Source organism: Choloepus didactylus, chromosome 6, assembly GCF_015220235.1.
Source record: "Choloepus didactylus isolate mChoDid1 chromosome 6, mChoDid1.pri, whole genome shotgun sequence".
Classification (NCBI taxonomy): domain Eukaryota; kingdom Metazoa; phylum Chordata; class Mammalia; order Pilosa; family Megalonychidae; genus Choloepus; species Choloepus didactylus.
The window spans coordinates 47253522-47280038 of NC_051312.1; the positions used below are offsets into that span (position 1 = coordinate 47253522).

A 26517-nucleotide genomic window follows, 5' to 3' on the forward strand; every position below is an offset into this window, starting at 1 on the left:
ATCTCTTCCCTTGGTCTCACATAGAAGTTGGAGTTTTAAAACACAGTTAATATTGTCCTTTACTCTTTGGCCTGGTTCGCCTTAGTCCTAACCAGATCCACTTCATTTATATCTCTAATAGAAGTCTGAACTCTTTTTCAGCTTTTTTGTTAACAGTTGATGTATGAGGTAATATCGGCATTTATAGCTGCCAAGCTCTAGCTCTAGCAGGTCATACACAGACTGCTCAGCATCTCAGAATTTAGAGACAACCATTACAACTAAGGAATAGATGTGACTGCTATAAGAGCTTACAATGTAGGGACCATTACAATAAGCATTCCCCTGATAAGCTGTACTCTAAGATTCATTCTGAGATGACACATTATAGTTAGTCCATATTAGTGAGGCATTATAAGGTTTGACTTTTCGTTTCTGGCATACTTCACTCAAAATGCTGTCTTCAATATCCATTCACCTAGTTGCATGTCTCACAGCCTCATTCCTTCTTGCAGCTGCTCAATATTCTATTTTATGCATACACCATAATTTACCAGTCTCTTGATCAATAGATGTACCCTTAGGCCACATCCATCCATTGCAAATCGTGAACACTGCTGCCATAAACACCAGTATTCATTTATGTCTCTGCTCTCAGATCTTCCAAATATATACCCCATAATGAGGCTGCAGGAACTTAGGGCACTCACAAACTGAGCTTCTTGTGGAACCACCACATTGTCCTCCAGATAGGCTACACCATTCTACTTCCCCACCAACAGTAAATAGATACATCTCTCTCTCCATGTTTTCTTCAGCATTTCTATCCTTCTGTTTATATTTTTCCCTGCAATTTTACAGATATACTCACATACCATACAATCATTCACAGTGTATAATCAGTTGTTCACAGTATGTCATATAGTTGTGCATTCATCATCACAATCAGCACATGAAAATATTCATTACTTCAAAAAAATTTAAAAAAATTAAAAAGACAAAAAATTAAAATACCATACCATACAATATAGTAATAAGGTCAGAAATCAGCACCACCACCAAGAATCCCATAACCCCCCATTATAGCTCCCTCTCATAGACATTTAGCTTTGGTATATTGCCTTTGTTACATTTAATGGAAGAATATTACAATGTTACTGTTAGCCATGGACTCCAGTTTGCTTTGATTATGTTTTTCCCCAATACCATGCCTTTTTCAACACCTTGCAAAGATGACATTCATTTGTTCTCCCACATGCAACAACATTTTTATATTTGTATGTTTAGTCACAATCATTAACCACTCTAGGTTTCACTAAGTTATAGAGTCCCAGTTTTAATCATCTATTTTTCCTTCTGGTGTCATACTTGCCCCTAGCACTCCTCTTTGAGCTTTACTCACAGACATCTTTGTTCGGTGTACTTACAAAATTGTGTTACCATCACATAGTATTATGCTATCATTTGTGGATCTATACAGCAATCTTGTTGACCATTCTATAATCCTTCAGACTCAAATGCCCGATCTCTACCCTCTTTCTACTTCCTGTTAACCTGTGTTCTCAGCATTTGACCCTCAAAGTTTGCTCATTAATGTTAGTTCACTCAACATAACATCTTCAACGTTTATCCATGTTATTATATGTTTTGTGACTTGGTTCTGTTTTACAGCTGCATAATATTCCATTGTGTGAATATACCAGTTTGTTTATTCACTCATCCGTTGATAGACATTTGGGCTGTTTCCTTCTCTTCGCAATTGTGAATAATGCTGCTATAAATATTGGTTTACAAATGTCCGTTTGGGTCTTAGCTTTCAGTTCCTCTGAGTATATACCTAGTAATGGAATTGCTGGATCATATGGCAATTCTATACTTAGCTTCCTGAGGAACTGCCACCCTACCTTTCAGAGTAGCTACACCATTGTACATTCCCACCAACAGTGAATAAGTGTGCCTCTTTCTCCACATCACATCCAGCACTTGTAACTTTTCTGTTTTATTGATAATGGCCATTCTAGTAGGTATGACACGATAACTCATTGTGGTTTTGATTCGCATTTCTCTAACAGCCAGTGAAGTTGAACACCTTTTCATATGTTTTTGACCCATTTGTATTTCCCCTTCAGAAAAGTGTCTATCCATGTCTTTTGCCCATTTTTTAATTCGGTTGTTTATGTTTCTGTTTTCAGTTGTAGGATCTCTTTATATATTCTGGATATTTAACCCTTGCCTGATATGTGGTTTCCAAATATTGTCTCACATTGTGTAGACTGCCTTTTTACTTTTCTGACAAAGTCCTTTGATGTACGAAAGTGTTTAATTTTGAGGAGATCCCATTTATCAATTTCTTCTTTGACTGCTCATGCTTTGGGTGTAAGGTCTAGGAAATCACCTCCTATCACAAGATCTTTAAGATAGTTCCCTACATTTTCTTCTAAAACTCTTACAGTTTTAACGTTAATGTTTAGGTCTTTGATCCATTTCGAGTTAATTTTTGTATAAGGTGTGAGATAAGAGTCCTTCTTCATTCTTTTGGATATGGATACCCAGTCCTCCAAACACCATTTACTGACAAGGCTGCTTTGTCCCAGTTGCTTTGGCTTGACTGCCTTTTCAAAGATCAATTGTCTGTAGGTGAGAAGGTCTATTTCTGAACCCCCAATTCGATTTCTTTGGTTGGTATATCTTTATGCCAGGACCATGCTGTTTTGACCACTGTAGCTTTGTAGTATGCTTTAAAGTCAGGTAGTGTGAGACCTCTCATTTTGTTCCTCTTCCTCAAGATATTTTTGGCTATTTGGGGAACCCTGCCCTTCCAAATAAATTTGGTTATTTGTTTTTCTATTTTTGCAAAGCAAGTTGTTGGGATTTTAATTGGTACTGCATTGAATCAGTTTAGGTAGAATTGACATCTTAACTATATTTACTCTTCTAATCCATGAACACGGAATGTTCTTCCATTTTTAAGGTCCTGTTTGATTTCTTTTAGCAGTTTCTTATAGTTTTCTCTGTATAGGTCTTTTGTGGCCTTGGTTAAGTTTATTCCTAAATACTTGATTCTTTTGGTTGCTATTGTAAATGGAATTTTTTTTCTTGATTTCCTCTTCCTTTTACTCATTACTTGTGTATAGGAAAACTACTGATTTTTGCATTTTGATCTTGTAGTCTGCCACTGTGCTGTATTCATTGATTAGTTCTAGTAGCTTTGCTTTAGATTTTTCTGGATTTTCTACATACAGGATTATGTCATCTGCAAACAGTGAGTTTTATTTCTTCCTCTCCAATTTGGATGCCTTTTATTTCTTTCTCTTGCCTAATTGTTCTAGCTAGAACTTCCAGCAGAATGTGGAATAACAATGGTGACAGTGGGCATCCCTGTCTTGTTCCTGACCTTAGAGGGAAAGCTTTCAGTCTTTCCCCATTGAGTATGATGTTAGTAGTGGGTTTTTCATATACTGCCTTTATCATATTGAGAAAGTTCCCTTCTATTTCTATCCTTTGAAGTGTTTTCATCAAGAAAGGATGTTGAATTTTGTCAAATGACTTTTCTGCATTGATTGAGATGATCATGTGGTTCTGCTTTGATTTACTGATGTAGTGTATTAGACTAACTGATTTTCTTGCATACCTGGAATATATCCCACTTGGTCACAGTGTATAATTCTATATCCCACTTGGTGTATAATTCTTTTAATGTGCTGCTGGGTTGGATTTGTGAGTATTTTGTTGAGGATTTTTGCAACTATATTCAAGAAAGAGATTAGTCTACAATTTTCTTTTTTTGTAGAATCTTTGTCTGACTTTGGTATTAGGGTGATGTTGGCTTCATAGAATGAGTTAGGTAGCTTTCCCTCCTCTCACTGGTGTACGATATGTGACCAGTTACAGAAGTACCCCAAAACAGCTATTCCAGACACTTCCTATTTACCAGCTGCCCTAGATGAGTAACTAGATTCCACACCTTACAAGATGGAATGCCGCCATCTTGCCTCTCAATAGTGACTTTTGAATGGACAAAAGTGTTTAATTTCGACAAAGTCCATTTAATCTATTTTGTCTTTTGTCGCTTATGCTCTTAACGCTGTATCTAAGAAATCACTATCACATATAAGGTTATGAAGTGTCTCCCCTTTTTTCTTCTAGAATTTTTATGGTTTTAGCTTTCATGTTTAGGTCCTTTACAAATTTAGAGTTAATTTTTGTATATGTTGTGAGTAGGGGTCTCACTGGATATTGAGGTTTCTCAAAACCATTTGTTGAAGAGACCATTCTTTCCCCATTTAATGTACTCAGGACCATTGTCAAAAATCAGTCAACCATAGATGTGTGAGTTTATTTCTGGACTCTTAATTCTATTACATTGGTCTATGTGTCTATCTTTATGCCACTACCACACTGACTTAAGTACTGTGGCTTTGTAGTAACTTTTACAATTGGGAAGTATGAGACCTCCAACTTTGTTCTTCCTTTGCAATCTTGATTTGTCTATTCAGGGTCCCCTACAATTCCATATGAATTTGAAGATCAGCTTTTCCATTTCTTCAAGAAATGACATCTTAATAATATTAAGCAACCCCAAAGTTGTCCATCAACAGATGAATGGATAAACAAATGTGGCAGATACATACCATAGAATATTATTCTGCTGTAAAAAGGAATGAAGTTCTGATGTATGCTGTATCATGATTGAATCTTGACATCAGGTTGAGCAAAATAAACCTGACACTAAAAGATAAAAATTGTCTGCTCTTGTTTATGTGAAATACCTAGGAGAACTTAAACTTAATAGAGACAGATGGTACTTTATAGGTTACCAGGGACAGGGGATAGAGATGGGAAGAATGACTTATAGCTTAATGGGTGAGTAGTTTCTGTTTGAGTAAATGAAATAGGAGGGGTAAGAGATGTCAGTAAAGGTAGCTTAATATTGTGAATATAATTACTACTACTGAATGGTACACTTAAATGTGGTCAAAATGGGTTATTTTGCCCTCTATATTGGTTCCTGCAATAAGAAGTTAAAAAAGATACGTAAATATAGTGATTGTACTAAGGAGGGAAGGATTAATTCTGCTTAGGTGGTAGTGAAGGATAGATGAAATTTCAAAAAGGAACCCTGTGACTTGGACTTGAAAGGATGAAAAGGTGTTTTTAGGTAGACAAAGTGGCAGGAAAGACCATTCCCAGTAGGGGGGCCAGCATGTTCAAAAACTAAGGGAATTGTGGGTTGGTGTGAGACCTGGGGAGGAAAAGCAAAGGGAGAGGAGTAATAGGATATTCCAGGTAAATGGGAGAATATGTATAGAATTCTAAACATTTTTTTATGTTTACCTTTTTGACAGGGCATGTCTCTGATAGCAACTTATACAAAGAGAAAACAGCCCATCAATTAAATAGAATTCATTTTGAAAAATGCAACAACTTTTAGTAAAATTATTTAAAAATTAAAATTCTTACCCAATCATTATTTTTACTTTGGGGCTATCACTTTCAGGTCATTGTACATGGGGACATTTAAAAAATATAGTTTCCATCTAATTATGCTGTATAAAAATGCCTATTAGATATTTTGGCATAGTTATTTGGACCAAGTGGTTCCTAACGGCTACTAGAATATTCTGGTGGCAAATAGTGGGAGTGGGGTGGGAGGTGGTGGGGGCACTATGTTTTCTACATGACCTTCCTATAAACTCACAACTTCTCTCATTTAAAAAAAAAATAGTTAAACATTATGCTAAGTGAAAGAAACCAAACACAAAGTCCATTTATTTATAATTCATTTATATAAAATATAAATATTAAATCTATAGAGACAGAAATAGATCATTGGTTATGTGGGGCTGGGGAAGGGTAGAGGGATTGAGAGATGACTGCTAAGGGGTATGGGATTTTTCTTTTTGGAGGAATGAAAATGTTCTAAAATTGACTGTGGTGATGAATGCACAACTCTGTGAATGTACTAATGATTGTATACTTTGGATGGATTGTATGGTATGTGAATATATTTCAAAACTGCTTTTTAAAAAAGGAAAAAAAAAAGTCTGGCAGCATACCTTACAGAATGAAAGCTTAAGGCTTCTGTCTGTGAGGTACACAGACAATCTCCACATGAGGAGTAGTGTCCAGCTAAACAAAGGTCTTCATTTAGACCCTGGGAGTTTCACAGGGCATTCCATAAAGAATCCTGGGCTGGAAGTAGATGGGTGAAGTAAAGCACTCTAAGATTTTTTCCCTTTTAGTTTAGGCAGTTACTTCTACCTGATTCCTAAGTGGTTGACTAATATCATAAATTAGATAACTGAAAGATACAGGAGGTAGGCAGCATTGTTTCTAGTATAAGTTCATTGATTCGATATGTTAACCATATGTTTCAGTTTGCTAAACTGCCAAAATGCAATTTACCACAAATGGATTGGCTTTTATAAAGGGGATTTGTCAGGTTACAAATTTACCATTCTAAGGCCACAAAAGTGTCCAAACTAAGGCATCAACAACAGGATACTTTCACTGAAGAAAGGCCAATGGCATCTGGGGTTCCTCTGTCATATGGGAAGGCACCTCTTCCGGGGTTAGCTTCTCATTTCTATTGCTTTCTCCTTAATGTTTCAGGGTTTCTGTCTTAGCTTCTCTCTCTCAGCTTCTGTGTGCCCTTGCTTGTTTCTCTCAGGGTGTTCCTCTCTAAGTGTCTGTGGGTCCTCTCTTAGCTACTCTGGGGCAAACTCTGGGCTTCATTTCCAAACATTTTTCTGTCTGCATCTCCAAGCATCTGGGTCTGTGTTGGCCCTAAGCTCTCTCTCTCCCCCTGAACTCTCTTGACTCCGGTAAACTAATTAAGACCCACCTTGAATGGGTGTGATCACATTTCCATGGAAGCAACCTAATCAAAAGATCCCACACAATAGGTCTGCTTCTATAAGACTGGATTAAAAGAACATAGTCTTTTATGGGGTACATAACAGATTCAAACCAGCACACCATATGATAATTAAAAATCCTGTACAATAACAATGTTACGCTTACAATAAAAGGGGTTTATTTCCTCTTGATAATTTTCCATGATTTTTGGATAATCTTCAAAATATCATTTAGTGCACCATGATTCACTCAATCATTCTTTTATTTGAATGTTTAGTTTATTTCCAATTTCATTCTATTCTAGATAATGCTATAATAATCATCTTGTATACATATGTTTTTTTTCCTCCCCATGTTATTTTCTTGGCATAAATTCCCTGGAGTGAGGGAAAAAATTAAAACTTTCATAGCTCTTCTTGTATATTACCATACTGCTTTCCAAAAAGATTGTACCATTTATAAAGGAACTAAAAGTATATGTGACCAATTTAATCACACTCTTTACCACTACTGGGAATTAGGAGTCAACAAAAAAATCTGTTAGTATAATAAGTATAAAATAATAACCGAAGTTTATTTTGATTTGCAATCCTTTGACAAACTACAAGGGTGGCCATTTCACAGGGTTCTTTCATTATATGTAAAAGACATTTTAAAAATATGGCTTAAGGCAAGTCTGTATGGTTAAAACTTGAAAGTATAGGGCCTTAGAATTTATCAAGTTTTGCTAAATACTTCAACAAAAAATAGCTATATGAATTTAAATAATCAGTTACATTATTCTTCGAGCCTTCTCAGAGTTCAAAGATATATTTTAGGCTTTATTCAGTGTACCTATTATTGGGTCCTGTCTTTTCCTTTGAGATTATTTATATTTTTACACATTGAAACAGTATACTTATTTTTTAAAGGTTATGAAGGGTTTGGATTTATTGCTATACTACATACTTCCTCGTATGTCCAACTATTTCAAAAATGGCTATTTCAAAATTTTCCCTATTTTATATAGCACTGCTGAAAACATCTTTGTGTGAATTGTTATTTCTCCTTTTCCTTCTCCATTTATTTTTTTCCCTTGGATAAAGTCTTAAACGTGGGATTACTGGATACTAAAGGATACACTTAGTTTTATTGCAATTGCTAACATATGATGAGGTTATTTTTAAGTGATTAACCAAACTCTTGTTAAAAACTAGCACATCAATTAAAATCAAGGTGTTTTTCATGGTACTAGAAATATGTATAATGAATACTTTAGAAAAGGAGAAATGTAAAAAGCTACAATTCGGAAAACTATTTTAAATCTCTATTCTAGGAACAAGTCGTATTTTATATCTACCAATCTTTGGAAAAATTGCATAGAATTAGAAGGGGATTTCAGGGGTCATTAAGTTCAACTCCTTAACCTGTCTGCATCTTAGTTTTCTAATTCACAAAAAAAAATGTATTATAATGATAGGGTTGCTGGGGAGACTAAAGTGAGATGATGTAGGTAAAGCACTCAGCTCAATGTCTGACACATAGTAAATTATCCATAAATGTCAGCCATTATTAGACTATAGTTATTATGGATAGCACATACCAGACTGAAAGGTCACATTCCATTTATTCATTCATCTCTGTTTGGCATTTATATGCCAGGCATTGAGCTAGAATTTAGAATGCAGAAGTGAACCAAACCAATCCTGCCTTCATGGGGCTCAACTTCTAGAATACAGACAATAAATAAATATAGCACATCAGAATGTGATTGTGTTAACGAGAATAAAGCAAAGTGGGGGTGAAAGTAGGGTAGATGTGTGGGTGTTACAATTTTATATAGGGTATTCAGGGAAGGCCTCCTTAATAAGGTGATATTTGGGAAAAGACCTGAAGTTAGGGAGAGAGTAAGCCACGGGGATACCAGAGGAAAGAGAGTTTCAGATTTTTACCTGGAAATTTGGTTAAAATTTTGACGGCAGAGACCATTTCTTTCATATTTTGGTAACACAAAAATGATGTAGGCTTAAAACATATTGCGTTCTATTTTAGTTAGGTGCTGGAATAGGTCTGATCACAAATATGATTAGAGCTACAATTTCTTTTCTCTTTAGTATTTCAGTTAAAAAAATAAGTACTATTTAATATTTCGATTTAAACATACAAAAATTTAAAAAGGTATTCAATGAAATGTCTCGCTCTCCCTCCTGTCCCCATCCACACAGTTCCCATCGCTTCCAACACAATACTAATCACGTAGCTTTTTGTTTATCCTTCCAAAGTTTTTTCTTAAACAAGGATATATAAGCCAATAAATGTTTTAATTCAAGTAAATAAACAGAAAAACATTGAACATCGGAAGTTACCTTTCCAGAAGTCTTTTCTTAAAAAAATCAATCACATTTTGCCCCTGATGCATACAGTCCTCTCCCTTCAAGCAGGGATCTCAAGGCCTGGAAACCGGAAGCGCCTCCGGCCCGAAAACGTGAACCGGAAGCGCCGACGGGATCCAGAGGTACTTCGCTGAGGTAACTCGGTGCTATCGGTATCTTGCAACGGGCTTTCTGGAAACGATTCTAATCTTCTCACCCAGCGTTCAATCAAGGGTTTGCCCTGCATTTCCGACTACTGGACCTACCCTTTCTTCGCTCTGGCTGCCGAGGAGTCGCCTTGTTCCTGAGTCTCCTGACTCCGGTTGGTGATGTCTGGAAGCTTAGGAAGCGACCGTCATCCTTGGACCTCGATATCTTTTCTGGGGCTTCTCGTTTCTTTTCCGGAAGTGGATATTGAGGTTGCCGGTTAGTAATGCAGGTTATGCCTGTTGATTATATCCGAAATATGTGCCTTAGTGGTGTTTTTTCTTTTTCTTTTTTTTTTTTAACCTCAGGTTTGTGTCATAAATACAATGTAATGAATGTTGATCATTCTTGTGAAAATTTGCAAACAAGTCCACCAGTGGAAGATTGCAACATTTCAAACCTTTGTTGGTGGAAGCGCTGCTTTTTTTTGGTGAATGTTACTTGTGGAATGTTTTAAAATAGTGCAAAATTCTTCTATTACAATGAGCAGCTGCAAAAGTGTGTAAATCCCCAGGGAAAATTTCTCAAAAAAAAAAAAATTATTCTGGTAATTTTATTCCTTCTGAAGTGCCTTGCACAGCAAACTAAAATGGATTTCCCCAGGAACTAAATGACTGCCTTGCTAATCCGTATAATGCTGAGTGGTAGATTAAATTATTTATCTCATTGTTTCAGTCTCCCCCTTCATTTTGCTTTTGGAAATAATTGTTTGTAGCTCTTAAGACATTTATGAAAACCTTTATAATCACTACACTCCACAAAAATGTGAAGATTTCACTTAAGAGTTGTCCACTTAGAGGACTAGTGAAAACCTCTTAACTTTTGATTATTTGTTATTTTGTTTTAATTTCGAATGCCTATGGCTTTGTTTTGTACCTTTAAGGGAAAACCCTACTGAAATCTTCCAACATGAAAATCAGTAGACTATGTGGGTGGAATTTGTTCTGCAGCTCTTGACAGTTCTCTTCTCTAGCCATTTCTGTAGCCAATTTGAGTGTTTATGATAATCCTCCCTGATTTCAGGGTTGGTTTGAAGTAGTTACTGAATTTTAAAAAATTGGATTCCTCACTTTAATGCTTTATAAAGTGTGCTAATGTAGCTTGAGAGAATATTATAATTTTTATATAGCTTCATAACATACCACAGTATCAGAAAAGAACCTAATATTGATTTTTAAATAATAGTGGTCACTGGGGGGCAGCATAGTGTTTTTAGTTTTAACTGTGACTATGTACATCTGTAACTGTACTAATGCTGTGATGATGTTATTCTGATAGTGACAGATATCATGAATTGACTGTTTATGATATTCCAGGCATTGGGATGAATGTTATATGTGGATTATCTCATTCAGCCATAAAAAAAACCAAACCCTAAACCCTGTGCCATAGGTAATACCATAGGTATTATACCATCCTTATACCATATGAGAAAACTAAGGTACAGAGATTAAATAACAATGCACATCAGTAACCACACAGCTAATTAGTGGTAAAGCTAGATTTGGAAACCATGTGTTCAACCATTACTTCATGCTAACCAAATTAATGTTACTGTTAGTTTGACCAAATAGTGAAGGACAAGCTGTTAAGATGAGAAATTGATTGTGAGTATTCTGAAAGAGGTGAGAATTGGGCATCGGTTTTGTAATGTGCCTTAAGACAGGTGGGGAAGGGAGTATGCATGGTTTCCAAAAGGCAATATTTCCTAAATTGTGTTCCAAGAAACACTAGTCCTGTGAGATGCTTCAATAAAAAAAGGTTCCTGTGGCCAGAAATGCTCTTGCAGATTCATTAAAGGCTCTAAAAAGTCTTGCAAGAAAGGAAACTGTTTAACTAAACTTTTTTTGAACTCAGCATTCTTAAACTTTTTTGATTAGAGCCCACATTAACAAATACATTTTACATGCAAGCCAGTATAAAAATAAAATGCACATGAAGCAATGCTCACCTTTCCTGTGCTCTTATATTTTCTATTTTATTTTTTTTCTAATCTAGCCTTTCATTAAAAAACATCTGATCTAGATCCATTACATTGATTTCATGACCCATGGAATTTACAGTTTTACTGCATTAAACCATGGGTCCCATTTTTTGGTGAAGTACTTATTAATGGAATATGCTTTGGTAAATATTTGTGTAAGGGCTGTAGATTAAGGAAGCAGTGGATGTAGTGGTAAATATCTTTGTTGACAGATAATATTCTTCTATCATAGTCTTGATAATAGTTAAATAAACACAATGTTTCTTACTGGGAAATTATTCTTTGTAATTATTCAGGTCACTAGCAAAGTAAGGTAAAGAAGAAGAACAATTTTGTAGATTAGAATTTCCAAAGAATGTTCTTTGGAACACATGTTTCCCAGAATATTAGTTTGCATTATGAATTATGAACAAAAAAAGTGTTCCATACTCAAGATAAACTTGGAAAATTTGGGTTAAAATTAACAGGTTCTACCTATGCTAATGGGACTGTTAATCTCTGAGATGGGGAACTACTATGCAGCATTTCCTAACTTTATTTGACCATGGAAGCTATTTTTGGAGGTGTGTCTTGTGGACCTTGTGCCCCTTAGAACACACTTGGGGAAATGCTCCTGTAGATAATTAAGACAAAAAATGCTTTTGTACCAATGTGTATATTTTAGGTGAAATTTTATTGTAAATTAGTTATATAATTTTCATAGTTCATTTATTCTGCTTGCTAACTTAGAAATGACAAAGAAGTACATCAGGAAACCGTTCAGCTTTCTTAGTTTTCTTATGACCCATGGAAACTTTCTGTTAATGATAAGAAAAACTTTTATGAAATTCTCTGGCACTGATTAATTTCATATAAAATTGAAACTTTTATTTTCACTTAAGTTCATTGAGCAATAAATATTGAGCTGCGTTAGAGGCCAGCTTTTATTAAGATATTTTGACAATTCATGCTTATATATTTGGAGAAATATGGAGCTGAGTTTAATTAAAGGTTTAGGTATTTTAAGAAATGTTTAAATGATTCCTTATATTTTATTTATAAGGTGGCCTTCGTTAGTGTTTATGTACTTGACCGAAAAGATCTCTATTGTGATACTTTAGTTAATTTATTTCATGTTATGGCTCTATAATGGTCCTTATAATGCATTTCTGATTCTCTCATTTCTTCCACACATCTCTTACCCTTGATGTTTAGAGTTTAAGTATTTCTAAATTTCTTAAATTCGTATATGAAATCTCCACCCCCCCTTTTTTTTTAATTAAGTTCAGTTTTATTGAAATACATTCACACACCATACAATCATCCATGGTATACAATCAGCTGTCCACAGTATGATAACATAGTTATGTGTTCATCACCACAATCTATCTCTGAACATTTTCCTTACATCAGAAAGAACCAGAACAAGAATAAAAAATAAAAGTGAAAAAAGAACACCCAAATCATCCCCCCATCCCACCCCATTTGTCCTTTAGTTTTTATCCCCATTTTTCTACTCATCCATACACTAGATAAAGGGGGTGTGATCTACAAGGTCTTCACAATCACACTGTCACCCCTTGTAATCTACATTATTATATAATTGTCTTCAGGAGTCCAGACTGCTGGGTTGGAGTTTGGTAGTTTCAGGTATTTACTTCTAGCTATTCCAATACATTAAAACCTAAGAGGTGTTATCTATATAGTACATAAAAATGTCCACCAGAGTGACCCCTCGACTCCACTTGAAATCTCTCAGCCACTGAAACTACTTCGTCTCATTTTGCATCCCCCCTTTGGTCAAGAAGATACCCTCAGTCCCACGATGCCGGGTCACACCCATCCCCGGGAGCCACATTCCGCATCGCCAGGGAGACCCACACCCCCGGGAGTCAGGTCCCACGCAGGGGGGAGGGCAGCGAGTCTACCCTTCGAGATGGCTCAGTTAGAGAGAGGGCCACATCCGAGCAACAAAGAGGCACTCAGGGGGAGACCCCCAGGCACCATTGCATGCAAGTTTAGACTCTCCTTTGTGGTAATGAGCTTCATAAGGGCAAGTCCCGTGCTCGAGGGCTCAGCACATCAAACCGCCAGTCCCAATGTTTGTGACAACATCAACACCAGTCCAGGTGAGGATGTCCAACACATCCGCACCTTCCCCCAGATCCTCGGGGCTTGGGAGGGGGAGGCTGTAAATATATTTTTTATTATCTGCCCAAATTACTCTGGGATGTGTCACTATTTCACTCCAGCCTATACTAACCTACCATATCTCACTTCCTATTCAAAGTTCCATGCAATTGTTCCACCCCTTTTTTTTAAAACAAGGAGACGTGGTAAAGATTTTACTGTGACTAGAGAATATTTTATTCTTAGTAGTATAAATATATTCTTTAAAGAAACTAAAAAAAGTGTTTTTCATAATTTTACATCATATTTTAGTAATTTAATAAAATATTTATCAAGTGTTATCTGTGTTCCTGAAATTTTTTTCCCACTTGGAGCTTAATAAACAGTCTACGTACATAAAACAGTTAGTGAAAAAATAACACTATTAAGATAGCATTATAAATTGACATAATAAAATCCAAAATTTTGTCGAATAGACAATAAGAGAATGGGGCAGTATACCCAATAAGGTACTAATCTTCAGGAGAGGAGAAATTAATGTAGTCATGAAATGTTTCACAGAGAAGATAGAATTTGATCTGATTTTAAAATATATTTAAACTGATAAGATAGGGGAAGGCATTCTATATGAGAGAGCATAATGTGTGAAAGTATTAGTTCAAGCTTCTTAATATAACATAAAAACTCCTTAATACCTATCTGCTTTCTCAATCCTCATCTCATCTTCTTCCAGCCTTATATGTTAGACTCTAGTCTCCCTAAACTGTTTTTAATTCCTCATTTAAAATGATGCTTCTCCCATCCATGTCTTTGCTTATGTTTTTTTTTTTTTCCCTCTAAAATACCTTTACCCAGTGTGCTGGTTTGAATGTATTATGTCCCCCAGAAAAAGCCATATTCTTTGATGCAATCTTGTGGGGCAGACATATTAGTGGGGATTAAGTTGGAACATTTGGATTAGGTTGTTTTCATGGAAATGTGCTCCACCGACCTGTAGGTGATAACTCTGATGAGATATTTCCGTGGAGGCGTGGCCCCACCCATTCAGGGTGGGCCTTGATCAGTGGAGCCATTTAAATGGGCTGACAAACAGAAGGAAGTCAGTGCAGCTGCAGCTGTGAGTGATGTTTTGAAGAGGAGCTACAGCCAGGAGGGAGAAAGCACAGGAGCTGCAGATGAGAGACAGTTTGAAGATGGCTGTTGGAAGTAGACTCTTGCTGTGGAGAAGCTAAGCGAGGACAAATACCCCAAGCGCAACTAAGAGTGACATTTTTGAGGAACTGCAGCCTAGAGAGGAGCATCCTGGGAGAAAGCCATTTTGAAACCAGAACTTTGGAGCAGACGCCAGCCACGTGCCTTCCCAGCTAACAGAGGTTTTCCAGACACCATTGGCCATCCTCCATTGAAGATACCCAATTGCTGATGTATTACCTTGGACACTTTATGGCCTTAAGACTGTAACTGTGTAACCAAATAAACCCCCTTTTATAAAAGCCAATCCATCTCTGGTGTTTTGCATTCTGGCAGTATTAGCAAACTAGAACACCCAGTGTTTCACTTTGCTAATTTTTCAACTTTTAAGAAATTTAAATTTCAGTTCAGAAATCTCCTCCCGTAGGAACTCTCTGACCTTCCTAAACCGTACCTGATTTTCCCATGCTGGATTAGAAGCCTCTTCTTGGTGCTACCATAATACTCTCTGTGACTCTACCATTGCATGTTACCACTTTGTATTATAATTAATATATCTGTATTTCTCCAAGTTCTTTGAGGACAAGGTCTCTGTTTTATTTTTTTATCATGATATTTTGAATATAGAAGAGGCTCATAAATGTTTGTTGAATGGAATGAATTCTCTTTTCCTTTGTTTCTTTTATTTACATTAATATTTTCAGGCTTTAAGGTTCTCCTTAGTTCTATTATTTTGAAATTAATTAAATCAGATTTGTACTTGATTTTATAATATTCTATTCTTTTCTTTACTTTTCTACTTCAAAAGCCTTTGTATTTCTGCCCTTTCACCTTATCCTTCACTCTGCTTTCTAAGAAAGAGAGGAATGTTACTCTTTTTTTCCCTGAGGTTAATCATCTAATTATTCCCCTCTACCTGACTCCCAGACTCACTTTTTTGATTATCCTCACTCTTTTCATCTTTAATCACTTCAGCTTTACTGATTTCTTTCTACCAGAAGTAAGATGTTCAAGTTTCTCTCCCATTTCCTACCTTTCCTTGATTACTTATGACCTTAAACTGTCACCTTATATCTCATTTTGTGATAACAGCTCATAAGTGACCTCTTACTTTCCAAATAATTTTGTGTCTGTTTTAGTTTCCTGACTGCTAAAGCAAATCTCATGCAATGGGTGGTTTAAACAATAGGAATTTATTGGCTCACTGTTTTGAGACTAGAAGTCCAAAATCAAGGAATCATCAAGGTAGTGCTTTCTCTCTGAAGACTGACATTCTTGGGCTGGCTGCTGGTGATCCTTGGTACTTGGCTTTTCTTTCACATCACAGTGCACATGGTAGCATCTTCTTTCTCTTCTGGGTTCCATTGACTTCCAGCTTTTGGGTACTCCCTGTGGCTTTCTCCCTGTGTTTTTGAATTTCATTCTGCTTATAAAGGACTACACCTTAACTGAAGTAACCCAGTCAAAAGGTTCTATTTACAGTGGGTTCACATCCACATGAATGGATTAAGTTTAAGAACATATTTTTCTGGGGGTATGTAACTCCAAGCCACCACAATCAGTAATACTTTCCCTCCTATCCTTAAGCCAGATTTGATTTCCCCTAACTCAGGGTCCATCTCAGAATCCTTCTCTGTTTCTTGAAATCCTCAATAGCCTAAAATTTGTCCTCAAGTTAATTGAATCAGAATTTTAAGCTAGAAGTAATGCTAGACACCATCAACTTTAATTTGCTGTTGGACTTAAATTTTTGCAGCAAGACAAGATATTTACAAATTAACAATCAAATAAAAATTTAAAACAACTTTAGCATTTTATTTTACAGCCGAAGTAAATGAGGGTCAGGCACTGGGCATTTTGAACTCTGAACAAGTTGTTGCATGCCTTTTTTTTTTTTTTTTACCATGTCTTTTATATCATGCTTGGTGTTACCATGTGTGGGTTTATACTTATTTGAGTATATGCTTTATCCACCTTTCTAGATTGTAAACGCCTTGAAGGTAAAGACCATTAACTCAAATTTATATCATCTGCAGTCTCTTGCACAGAGAGATGTGTTGAATTATATCCCTCCAGTTCTTTATATAATTAGTCTAATTTATAAAATCCATATGTGGATATTCTTCCTTTTCCTTCATTACATAATTGTTCTTCTCTTAGTTTCTCCCAGCTTTGTGATATCTTTCGTAAAGTTTATTTATCACAGTTACAGGAAACACTTTGATTGCACATGCTCCATTCTTTGATTCATCGTTTCCAAGCATGTGAGTGATCTTTTCAATTCAGTGCAACATTCAATGCAACAAGTATTAACTGAATGTCTGCCTTTTGTAAATTATTGTATTAGGCAGAGTGAGGATACAAAAGTAAGACTTGGCGCCTGCTCTCAAGGAAATTATGCTATAATGTCTAAGGCAACTGTTGCTAACACAAGATAGAATATGATTATAAAATGTAATCATTTCCAGTCTGGCATTTTGCTATATGGGATCTAAAAGACCCTGTGGTCCTTCACTTTTAGACGGGGTTCAGAAATGTAATATTTATGAAATATTAAGAAATGTATATTTATAATACTATTAGATTAAAAGGGGTCTTGATGGGAGTTAAGAAGGTTTCCAGTGAATTTGTATCATCCAAGGTCAAATGCTGAAATAGTGTTTATATACTTTTAGATCATGTTTGGTAATTTTTTTTCAATCTTTTTCAATCTACATATACTCCAGCTAGTGTATAATTAATAAATACAGTTTTACCCACAAGGGTTCACTTTTTGTGAAGTCATCCATATTTTATACTTAAACAGTATATTAAAATTATTTAGGAAAGAGATATGCATATACGCCTGATTTGGTATTTAGTTCAAGTCATAAGAGGATTCCTAAGAGTAAAAGGCAACATGATTAAAACAACTTATAGGGTATTTAAGAAAAAAAAAGAAAGAAACTTGGAAGTTATAGCTCCTTAACAAAGATTTTATAATAAAAAGTGTTTTAATTACTGAAAAATCAAATTGTTTTTATATTTTAAAGCTGTTGTTGACAATTTTGTTTATACTCTTTGAATGTCTTAGCTAGTGTCAAAGTCTACCAATTGTTATTAAGTGAAATGATAGTGTGAAATTGATGCTGTTATAGTATAACAATAAGGACGTGACTCATGTATTTTATGTACACATGCATTCAACTGTAGTGACAAATGGCTTCATGCTGTGTGATTAAATGCATATTAGCGTTTGCCCTAGGCATTTGATTATTACCATCTTTACTTCATTACATTACCACACTGTATGGCCATATAATTTATAAGATAATACACACATCACTTTGTTGCTGATAGGAATTATTCTGTTTTATGGATGGTGTCCTTTAATTTTGCCTTTCATGGATTATAAAATTGGTTAATATCTGCTGAAGTGAATCACTGGAGAAGCAAATAAAGATGTTGGCCTCAGGTCACAGTGTCATTTGTGATACTGGCAAAATCTTACAGGCTCATTTATCCCTGTACATGATTGATAATACTACGGGTTAAATGGAGAAAGCTTTGCTTCCATTAAAGGATCATCATGAATGAAGACCTCCCACTTAAAAGTCAGGCCTGATGAAAAGAAAAGAGACTATCTACAGGTCAAATTAAATAACTTAAATAATTTAAGTAGAATGACAGTGAAATTTGTCCATTCTGTGTTATTACTCTGACCCCCATCAGGATTATAGGCTAACTTACTTTCCACAGTGAAGTGTTTAAGATGTAATTTTTAATAAGTACCTTCAATAATATAAAAGCCTTTATAACTCTTAAATTGTGGTAAATATAGATTTTATTATGTGCTTTTGAAAAGGGCTATTTTTTTTTAAAACTGTAATACTTATAAAATCAGCAAAATGGTGAATACCTTTTTAATGATTACTTTCCTATATGGAATAATTATTTGAGTTTCACTATTCAAATTGTGTTTCAAAATAGTGAAAGGCATATGCTTTTTTATAGATTCCTATAACAAAAACAGTATTGAAATGTGGAAGTGTTTTGATCTAAGAGTAAAGTGAACAAGAAGCCTCAAATTAAAGATTATATGACTCTTTTAAAAAACCAAAAGGCATGTTTTATGCCTGTAAGCTTCCTCATTTCTTATTTGCTGACTATTGAGCCTATACTATATGCCAGGACTTTACACACATTATCTTATTTAATCCTCACAACCATCCTGTGAAATAAGTATCATTATCCTGGTATATGTTTATATATGAGGAAATTGAAACCCAAAGAGGTCACATAACTAGTAAGAGGAGACAAAATTTGAATTCACATCTGTTGTGGATCTGTAATAATATTCTACAAAAATGCATATGCCTTTTTCAAAAGCACGTAATAAAAATTTATATTTTACCACAAAACGTCAAAGGTGGTACATTTCTCACTTTAACAAGCTGTCTGTAACAGTATTTTAAAAGCCTTTTTTGACTGTGACCCACATGTGAAGATTTTTGATATATTCTAACCTAATCTACTCTGTTCTATTTAATTTCATTAAAATAAATGCTGCCTGCAAGTAAACTGATTTTATATATTTCTAAGGGGTCACAATTGAAGTAATTTTGTATCAACTTAAAACATGCACAGTAAAGTTTTTCATTCCATTATAGTCTCTTTATAGAAGAAGAGAATGAAGGGGGAGGAATCACTCAGACTTTCGTCACTGAAAAACAACTACAGTTAACATTTTGAAATATTTCCTTTCATTTTAATGGTATTTATATTGGTAGTTTTAACCGTGATGCCTATGTAATTTTGAATCCGAATTTTTAAAATTTAGTATTTATTTTTATCAAAAATATGTGTGGACATAATATAAAGAATTAAATTTACAAGATTTGCCCGGAAAAACAGTAATCTTCCCTGCTATTTCCTCCTCTCCAGAAACAACTTTAAACTATTTTATCTGATTCTTTGGACATTCACTTCCATATCTCCAAGTAATATGCTTATCATTGCTACTTCTACATTTTCCATGGTTTTAGGCATTGTTTAATAACTTTAGGCATTATTTAATAACTTACATAATGAAAAATGAGGATTTAGCTCTCTTTCAACTTTTATCCTAACTCCTTCACACACTTTCCATCCTTGCATATAGTTATATCATAATTTGACTATGTCAGTATTTAGAATTATATTATTATGACTATATAAATTCTATTCATAGCTGAACCATATGATTACTTTTCCTTTCCTATACAACATTCCACCCCACCCGCCCCCACCTTGGATTGCCTTATTTTTCCCCCATTGCAAATTTTTAATGTACTCACTACTAATTCAACCCTAGACTTTTTTTCAGTTATATTAAATTCTTAATATTATATTTTAACACTGTTAGTAATCTGTTAATTTCATTCTTTTAAGGAACCCTCTACCAGAACCTACTAAACCATTCCAATCTGGACTGGTTGCTTTCTAGGTTTGCTGCACAAATGTCATCTTGGTATCTTTTTTCACCATTGCAGGGGTTTGTTTCCTCTCTTTCTTCTGTAGGGCTCCCTGTTTCCTGGATCCCATGTCTTCCTCTTTCTTGAGAAATCCTTAAGTATCTTCCAGAAAAAAGATGCATAAATTGTTCTGGATACTGCATGTCTGAAAATATTTAGCAGTAATTTCTCTTTAAATCTGAAGACTTGGTTTCTTTGTGCTATTGAAAACTCTAATGTATTTGATCCTTTGTATAAAAACTTGTTTTTCCCTTTCTGGAAGTTTATAGAATCTTTTCATTTTCTTCATTGTTCTTGAACCTCCATTGTTCTGTAATTTCACCATGGGGAAATCTTCGTATTGGCACTTGAGGGGCTCTTTTAATATGCAAACTCCTATTTTTCAGATCTATAGAACAAAAAAATTTTTAAATTCCATGAAACTACCATACACAGTGAACCCTAAGTTAAACCATGAATTATAGTTCATATTACAATTATAAGAATGTACTTTAATCAATTGAAACAAATGCACTATACCAATGTAAGGTGTTAATAATAGGGAGGTTTATGGGAATCCTGTATGATTGCTCTGTAAACCCACAACTTTTCTAATAAAAAGTTTTTTTATAATTTCTTTTCTTCCAATTCCTCTATTCACTCATTGAGGGACTTTTAGGATACAGCTATTGGGTCTTCTAGACTAATCCTTTAATTTTTAAATCTTTTTTCTTCAATTTTACATTTCTTTGGCTTTTTTGCTCTTCTTTTTGCAAGATTTCTTCACCTTTGTCTTCCTACCTTTCTACTGAATATTTCATTTCTACTATCATAATTGTAAGAGTTATTTCTGTGAGCCTTCTTTTGTTAGTATTTTTAAAAATAGATGCAATATATACTCTTAATGATGATACTAATAATTTTTGGAAAACATTTTCTCTGCTCAATCGTTGCTTTGTCTAATTGTTTTTTGTTTTTTTTTTTAATTTTTCAGTTTGTTTTGGTCTCTGTCTTTGAAATTAGATACTTTCTCCCAAAAGTCTAGTGGTCTTCAATTCTTTTCTTCATTCTTAAAATGAAGCATCAAAAAGCAGATGGGTGGGGCTTATTAACAATCGTTTTCATCTTAGGATGATCTGACTAGAACATTTTCTGTGGGAAACTCCTTGGGTTTTATTGTATATATATATTTTTTTTTTTGAACCAGTTAGATTCTCTAGTAAACACACTTTTAATCTCCTGCCTGGAAGGCTGACTGGCTGGTAACTGTTGTGGGAGGCCTGTGGATGAAGAAGACTGATGGGGTAAGGGTATCTCAGTATTAGAATGTAAACTTTCAGTATCCCCCTCCCCCAATTGTGCCTGTCATCCCCCATTCCAGACAGTCTCTGTTTGACCCACCTCAGAACAACTTCCAATCTTTTGGTCAGGTGAGGGAAGGACAGTCAACTAGCTGGGCAGAGAGGGAGTGGTAATCTGGGGGTCTAACCTCTTCTTGAACTGACTTGCTAACAATCACTTTGTTTTTGGCCTCACCTTTACCTTAAACTTCAGAGGTCCTTGGTATCACCAGACCGTTTGTTTGTTGGGACAGGGTGGGGGCAGGGTATAAGGAGGTAGGGGATGGCATGTGATGTAAATCTAATTGCTTGTCAGCTTTCCCCACTTCTGGTTTACCATTTTTAGGTATGGTAAATGTTACTAAGGTATTACAAGAGGTGTCTGCCTACTTCCAAAGTTTTGTTGTTTTTGTCTTATCTCCCGTTTTCTTTGTCCTAAGGTTTATGCCTTAAATCTACCACTGTTAGTTCAGTGGAGTATAACTAAATAGTTGTGTTCAATCCACTATCTTTATCTAGAATACCCGGAGTCCTGTTTTGTTGTTGTTGATGTTTATTTGTTTTTGACTGAACATCATAAAATTATAACATGTTTTGTTTTTGTTGATGTTTGCTTTCAACAACACACTGTAATATATAACACTATAACATAAGTACACACACTGTTTTGAGAGGCAATATAATGGTTGAGTGCAAACCTGAAACCAGATTGCTGGATTCATATTTTGGTTGCTCTCCTTACTGTATTATCTTGGGAAAATTACTTAAACTCTTTATGCCTTGTTTTTCTCATTTATTAAATGCAAATACTTAGTAGTAAATATCTCATAAAGCTATTTTGAGAACTAAATATAAAGTGTTAGAAGAATGTCTTGCACATAGTAAGTGCTCAATAAATATTAGCTATTATTATTATTTTAGGTGGTGGCATCAGTTAGTGATAACCTAATTAACTATTTCCCTCTTATTGGACATTTAGGTTGTTTAAAATTTTTCTGTCATGTTTTTATTAATAAACATTTAGTAGTAAACATCTGTTAGCATGAAACTTTTCTGCAATTAGGATTTGTTTTCTTTTGAATAGATGCTTAGAAGTGGGGTCAGTAGGCCAAAGGTCTGTAGAAATTTTTACTCTTGAGATATTCCAAATTATTTTTCAAAAGGATCATTTCTATTTACATTTCTTTGAGAACTATTTGAATATCTATTTCACCATCTCTTTACTAAGTACTATTTTTTAAAAAGTCTTTCTACTTTCATAGGTGAAAATATGTTATTATAATCTACTTTTTTAAAAGATTACTAGTGAGGCACTCATTTCTAATCTAAAGAAAAAAGCAGTTACTTTTTGTCTTGTGTTTTAGCTTCTTATAGATAGGTGGTAAGCTATTAAAGAAAACTGTTGTTTATTGCCCCCCATGCATTATTCTCCTTTCCTGATAACATTACCCTACATTTCCCTAAATAGCAGTTCTCACTTTCTCAGGCATATGATTGTGAAATTATCCTGGATTGACTTCACCTCTAGCTCCAAAGACTGAATTTGTTGAACTTTGTTTTCATCAGTCCCCTGAACTCAGTGGTTGGTCCAGGAACAGGGCTGTAGTCCAAGCAGGCCTGAATTGGGACCCCAAGGACTTTTGCTGGGACGAAGTTTTTTGTTTTTTTTTTTTTTTTTTTTTTTTTTTCTGGATGTGATTAAGGAAGTGTGTAGCCTTGATGGCTGCTTGCAGCCATTTTGGCACTATGAATTGAGATCCTGATGAGAATACAGCTAATATTTAGGTAGCATAGGCAAAAATGAAAAGAATAACAATCCCAGTGCTGGTCACATTGCTTGCCTGAAGCTACACCTACTTTTTAGTCAAACAAGCCAATATTTTCCTTTTCTTTTAAAACCATTTTGAGTTGTGTTTTCTATATTTGCAACTGAAAGCATCCTGCTCACTGAGTTAGCAGAAATGGTTGGAAAGTGCTTCTGTCTCTCCCCTCACGCCCATTATCATGGCACAGTATTTGTACAATGCGTAGGAGAAAGTAGACAAATTTACTCTTGATCAATTACAAGCAGCCCTTGGTGCTTTGACCTTCCAAGGCTGTTCCTGGCTGTTTATAGGACTGAGGAGATCAATGATTCTCATACCTGTAACCATTCGTGCTACATTGTCCTAGCACAGCAGTTGGAACTCTCTGGAAAGCATGAAGAAAATTTTGTGTAAAGATGTAGAAGTAGAGCATTCCAGACAGAAGGAACAGCAAATGCGAAGCCCCTAAAGCTTAAATAATTTTGGTGTGTTTTGAAAACTGAAAGGTGATTTATTCAGTGCCTACTATGTGCTAGCCATGCTGGGGTTTGGGGGATGCAACAGAGAATAAGACAATTTTGGTTTTAAAAGCAGAGTGGCAAAAGAAATCATCTAGATTTGCTGTACCATAGGGATGGCACTGGTACTCATTTCTTTTGGTAAAGTGATGTATTTTATTGTAAAGAGAGATCAGGAGATGATTCAGTAGTATCCATCAGAAAATAAATAAGAGGAGTGGTGACTGATTTAAAAGTTTGGAAGTATGCTGAGAACTTGGAAACACCAAGTGATTTGAAATGCAGGAATAAGGCTTGCACATGAAAAGGGAATTTGTTGAAAATCTGTAGAGTACTTGAACCTTTGCAGGTCTCCTTCCCCATAGGAGATGGGAGTTTTATGCTCTGAAATAATTGAGCCTGTGGCATTTTTAGTCAGTACACCAGACACAGTGGAAGACAAAGATGAGACATGGGGCTGAAAATGAAAAGTGAGTGAAAGTTTACCCACTGACCTGTGGAATCCTCAGCTCCTACTCATTACCCTTCTGTCAGAGTGCATGCTGTCAATTAAAATCCTCTCTCCTTTCCTCCTGCACCTCAATGCAGGAGAATGGAGAATACTTCTCTGGAGAAAACGAAAGGCCCTGGAGAAAAGATTTCTACATATAGGCATTGGGAGAGGAGGGTGGAGGTTCCCTAAGGCAAAGGCTGTCTTGCCACATGATCACCCAATAATGAAGTCTATTAGTCGTTAAGCCCATCTCCTAGAACTTCGATTCAGCTTTTTAGTTTATCATATCATTTAAAAAATAACAGCTTTATTGAGATATAGTTCACATACCATACAATTCTCCTGTTTAAAAGTACAATTCAATGGATTTTAGTATATTCACAGAGTTGTACAACCATCACCACAATCAATTTTAAAATGTTTTTATTCCCTGAAAAAGAGGCCCATTAGCAGTCACTCCATGTTACCCCATGTTTTAGTTTTCTGGCTGCTAAAGCAAATACCATGCAGTGGGTTGGCTTGAACAATGGGAATTTATTGGCTCACAGTTTTGAGATTAGGAAAAGTCCAAATCAGGGTGCCGTCAAGGGAATGCATAGAGAAACACTGCTGATTTTTGCATGATAATCTTGTACTCGGCCACTTTTGTGAATTGGCAATTAGCTCTAATAGTTTTATTTTGAATTTTTCAGTATTTTCTATGTATAGGATCATGTCATCTGCAAATAGAGAAAATTTTACTTCTTCCTTACCAATTTGAATGTCTTTATTTCTTTTCCTTGCCTAATTGCTCTGATTAGAACTTCCAGTACAATGTTAAGTAACTGGTGACAGTAGACATCCTTGTCTTGTTACTGATTTTAGAGGGAAAGCTTTCAGTCTTTCACCATTGAATATGATGTAAGCAGTGGGTTTTTCATACATGCCTTTGTTATGCTGAGGAAGTTTCCTTGTATGCCCAGTTTTCTAAGTGTTTTTATCAAGAAGAGGTGCTGAATTTTGTCAGAGTCCTTTTCTGCATTAATTGAGATGATCATGTGTTTTTTTTTCCCCTCCTTTGTTCTGTTTTCTTGGTGTACGCTTGTTCATAGTATACTCTTATATTCCTTTTTATTTTTATGGGTTGGTAGTAATGTTTCCCCCTTTGTTTCTGATTTTAATTATTTGTGTCCTCTCTTTTTTTCTTTATCAATCTAGCTAAAGGTTTGTTGATTTCATTGATCTTTTCATAGAACTTGCTTTTGGTTTTGTTTACTCTATTTTTTTTTTTTTAATTCTCTGTTTCATTTATCTCCCCACTAATCTTTGTTATTTCCTTTTTCCTGCTTGTATTGAGTTTAGTTTGCTCTTTTCTTTTTCTGATGTTCTTCCAGTTATGAGGTTAGGTCTCTCATTTGAGATCTTTCTTGTTTTTTTTGTTTTTGTTTTTTTTTTTTTTGAACCAATAATTTTATTTTCAGAAAGAGATTTTAAGGAAATAATCAGAAGCATGAACATAGTATTATGTAAAAGAGATATTATTTATCATAGTGTAATTTATAATAGAAACATTGAAAACAACCTAAATACTCAACAATAGTGAAATTGTTAAAGTAATTTACGATCACCCATATGAAGTTCGTGGCTCCCATATGCAGTCATTAAAGATAAATTTGTTACATAGAAATACTTGTGAGATGATGGTAGATGTGAAAGATAAAATACCAAGTTAGATATACTTATAAACTGTATATATATATATATATATATATATATATATTTACATTTTATTTTGAAATAAATTCAAAGTTATAGGAACAGTTGCAAAAACAATACAAACCCCATACACAGAACTCCAGCATTCCCTGACCCCCCACCGATACCCCAATCCACTAACTTTAATGTTGTCAAACTGCTATTTCTTTCCCTCCCCCCCTCCCTCTCTCTCTCCCTCCCTCTCTCCCTCTCTCCCTATCTATCATCCATCATCTATTGCTCTGTCTTCTGAACATATGAGAGCTAGCTGCACACATCCTTGAACAAGCACTATAATTCACATATACAATTCCCATGAACAAGAACAGTCTTTTATGCAATCCCATTAAGTGCAGCTAAGAAGTACAAGAGATTCAACAATGATTCAAAGCTTACATTCTATATTTCCTTTTCCTTATGTCTCAATTGTGTCCCTTTGAGCCTCCTGTCCTCCATTCTCAGATCCCATCCAGGGTC

General features: G+C 35.1%; 1 protein-coding gene and 1 long non-coding RNA gene across 2 annotated transcripts in view; one reads left to right on the plus strand and one right to left on the minus strand.

The window, feature by feature from the left end:
• Positions 1–9246, minus strand: part of LOC119536248 — a 31751-nt gene extending 22505 nt beyond the window's left edge. The window contains exon 1 of the long non-coding RNA XR_005217373.1: positions 9183–9246. This is a non-coding gene — a long non-coding RNA (uncharacterized LOC119536248). The remainder of the gene's footprint in view (positions 1–9182) is intronic.
• Positions 9247–9398: 152 nt separating this feature from the next.
• The window catches only part of CCDC73 (coiled-coil domain containing 73), a 250565-nt gene continuing 233446 nt past the window's right edge, over positions 9399–26517 (plus strand). Inside the window, exon 1 of the mRNA XM_037838965.1 lies at positions 9399–9614. The gene's annotated coding sequence lies outside the window, so the exon portion shown is untranslated. The remainder of the gene's footprint in view (positions 9615–26517) is intronic.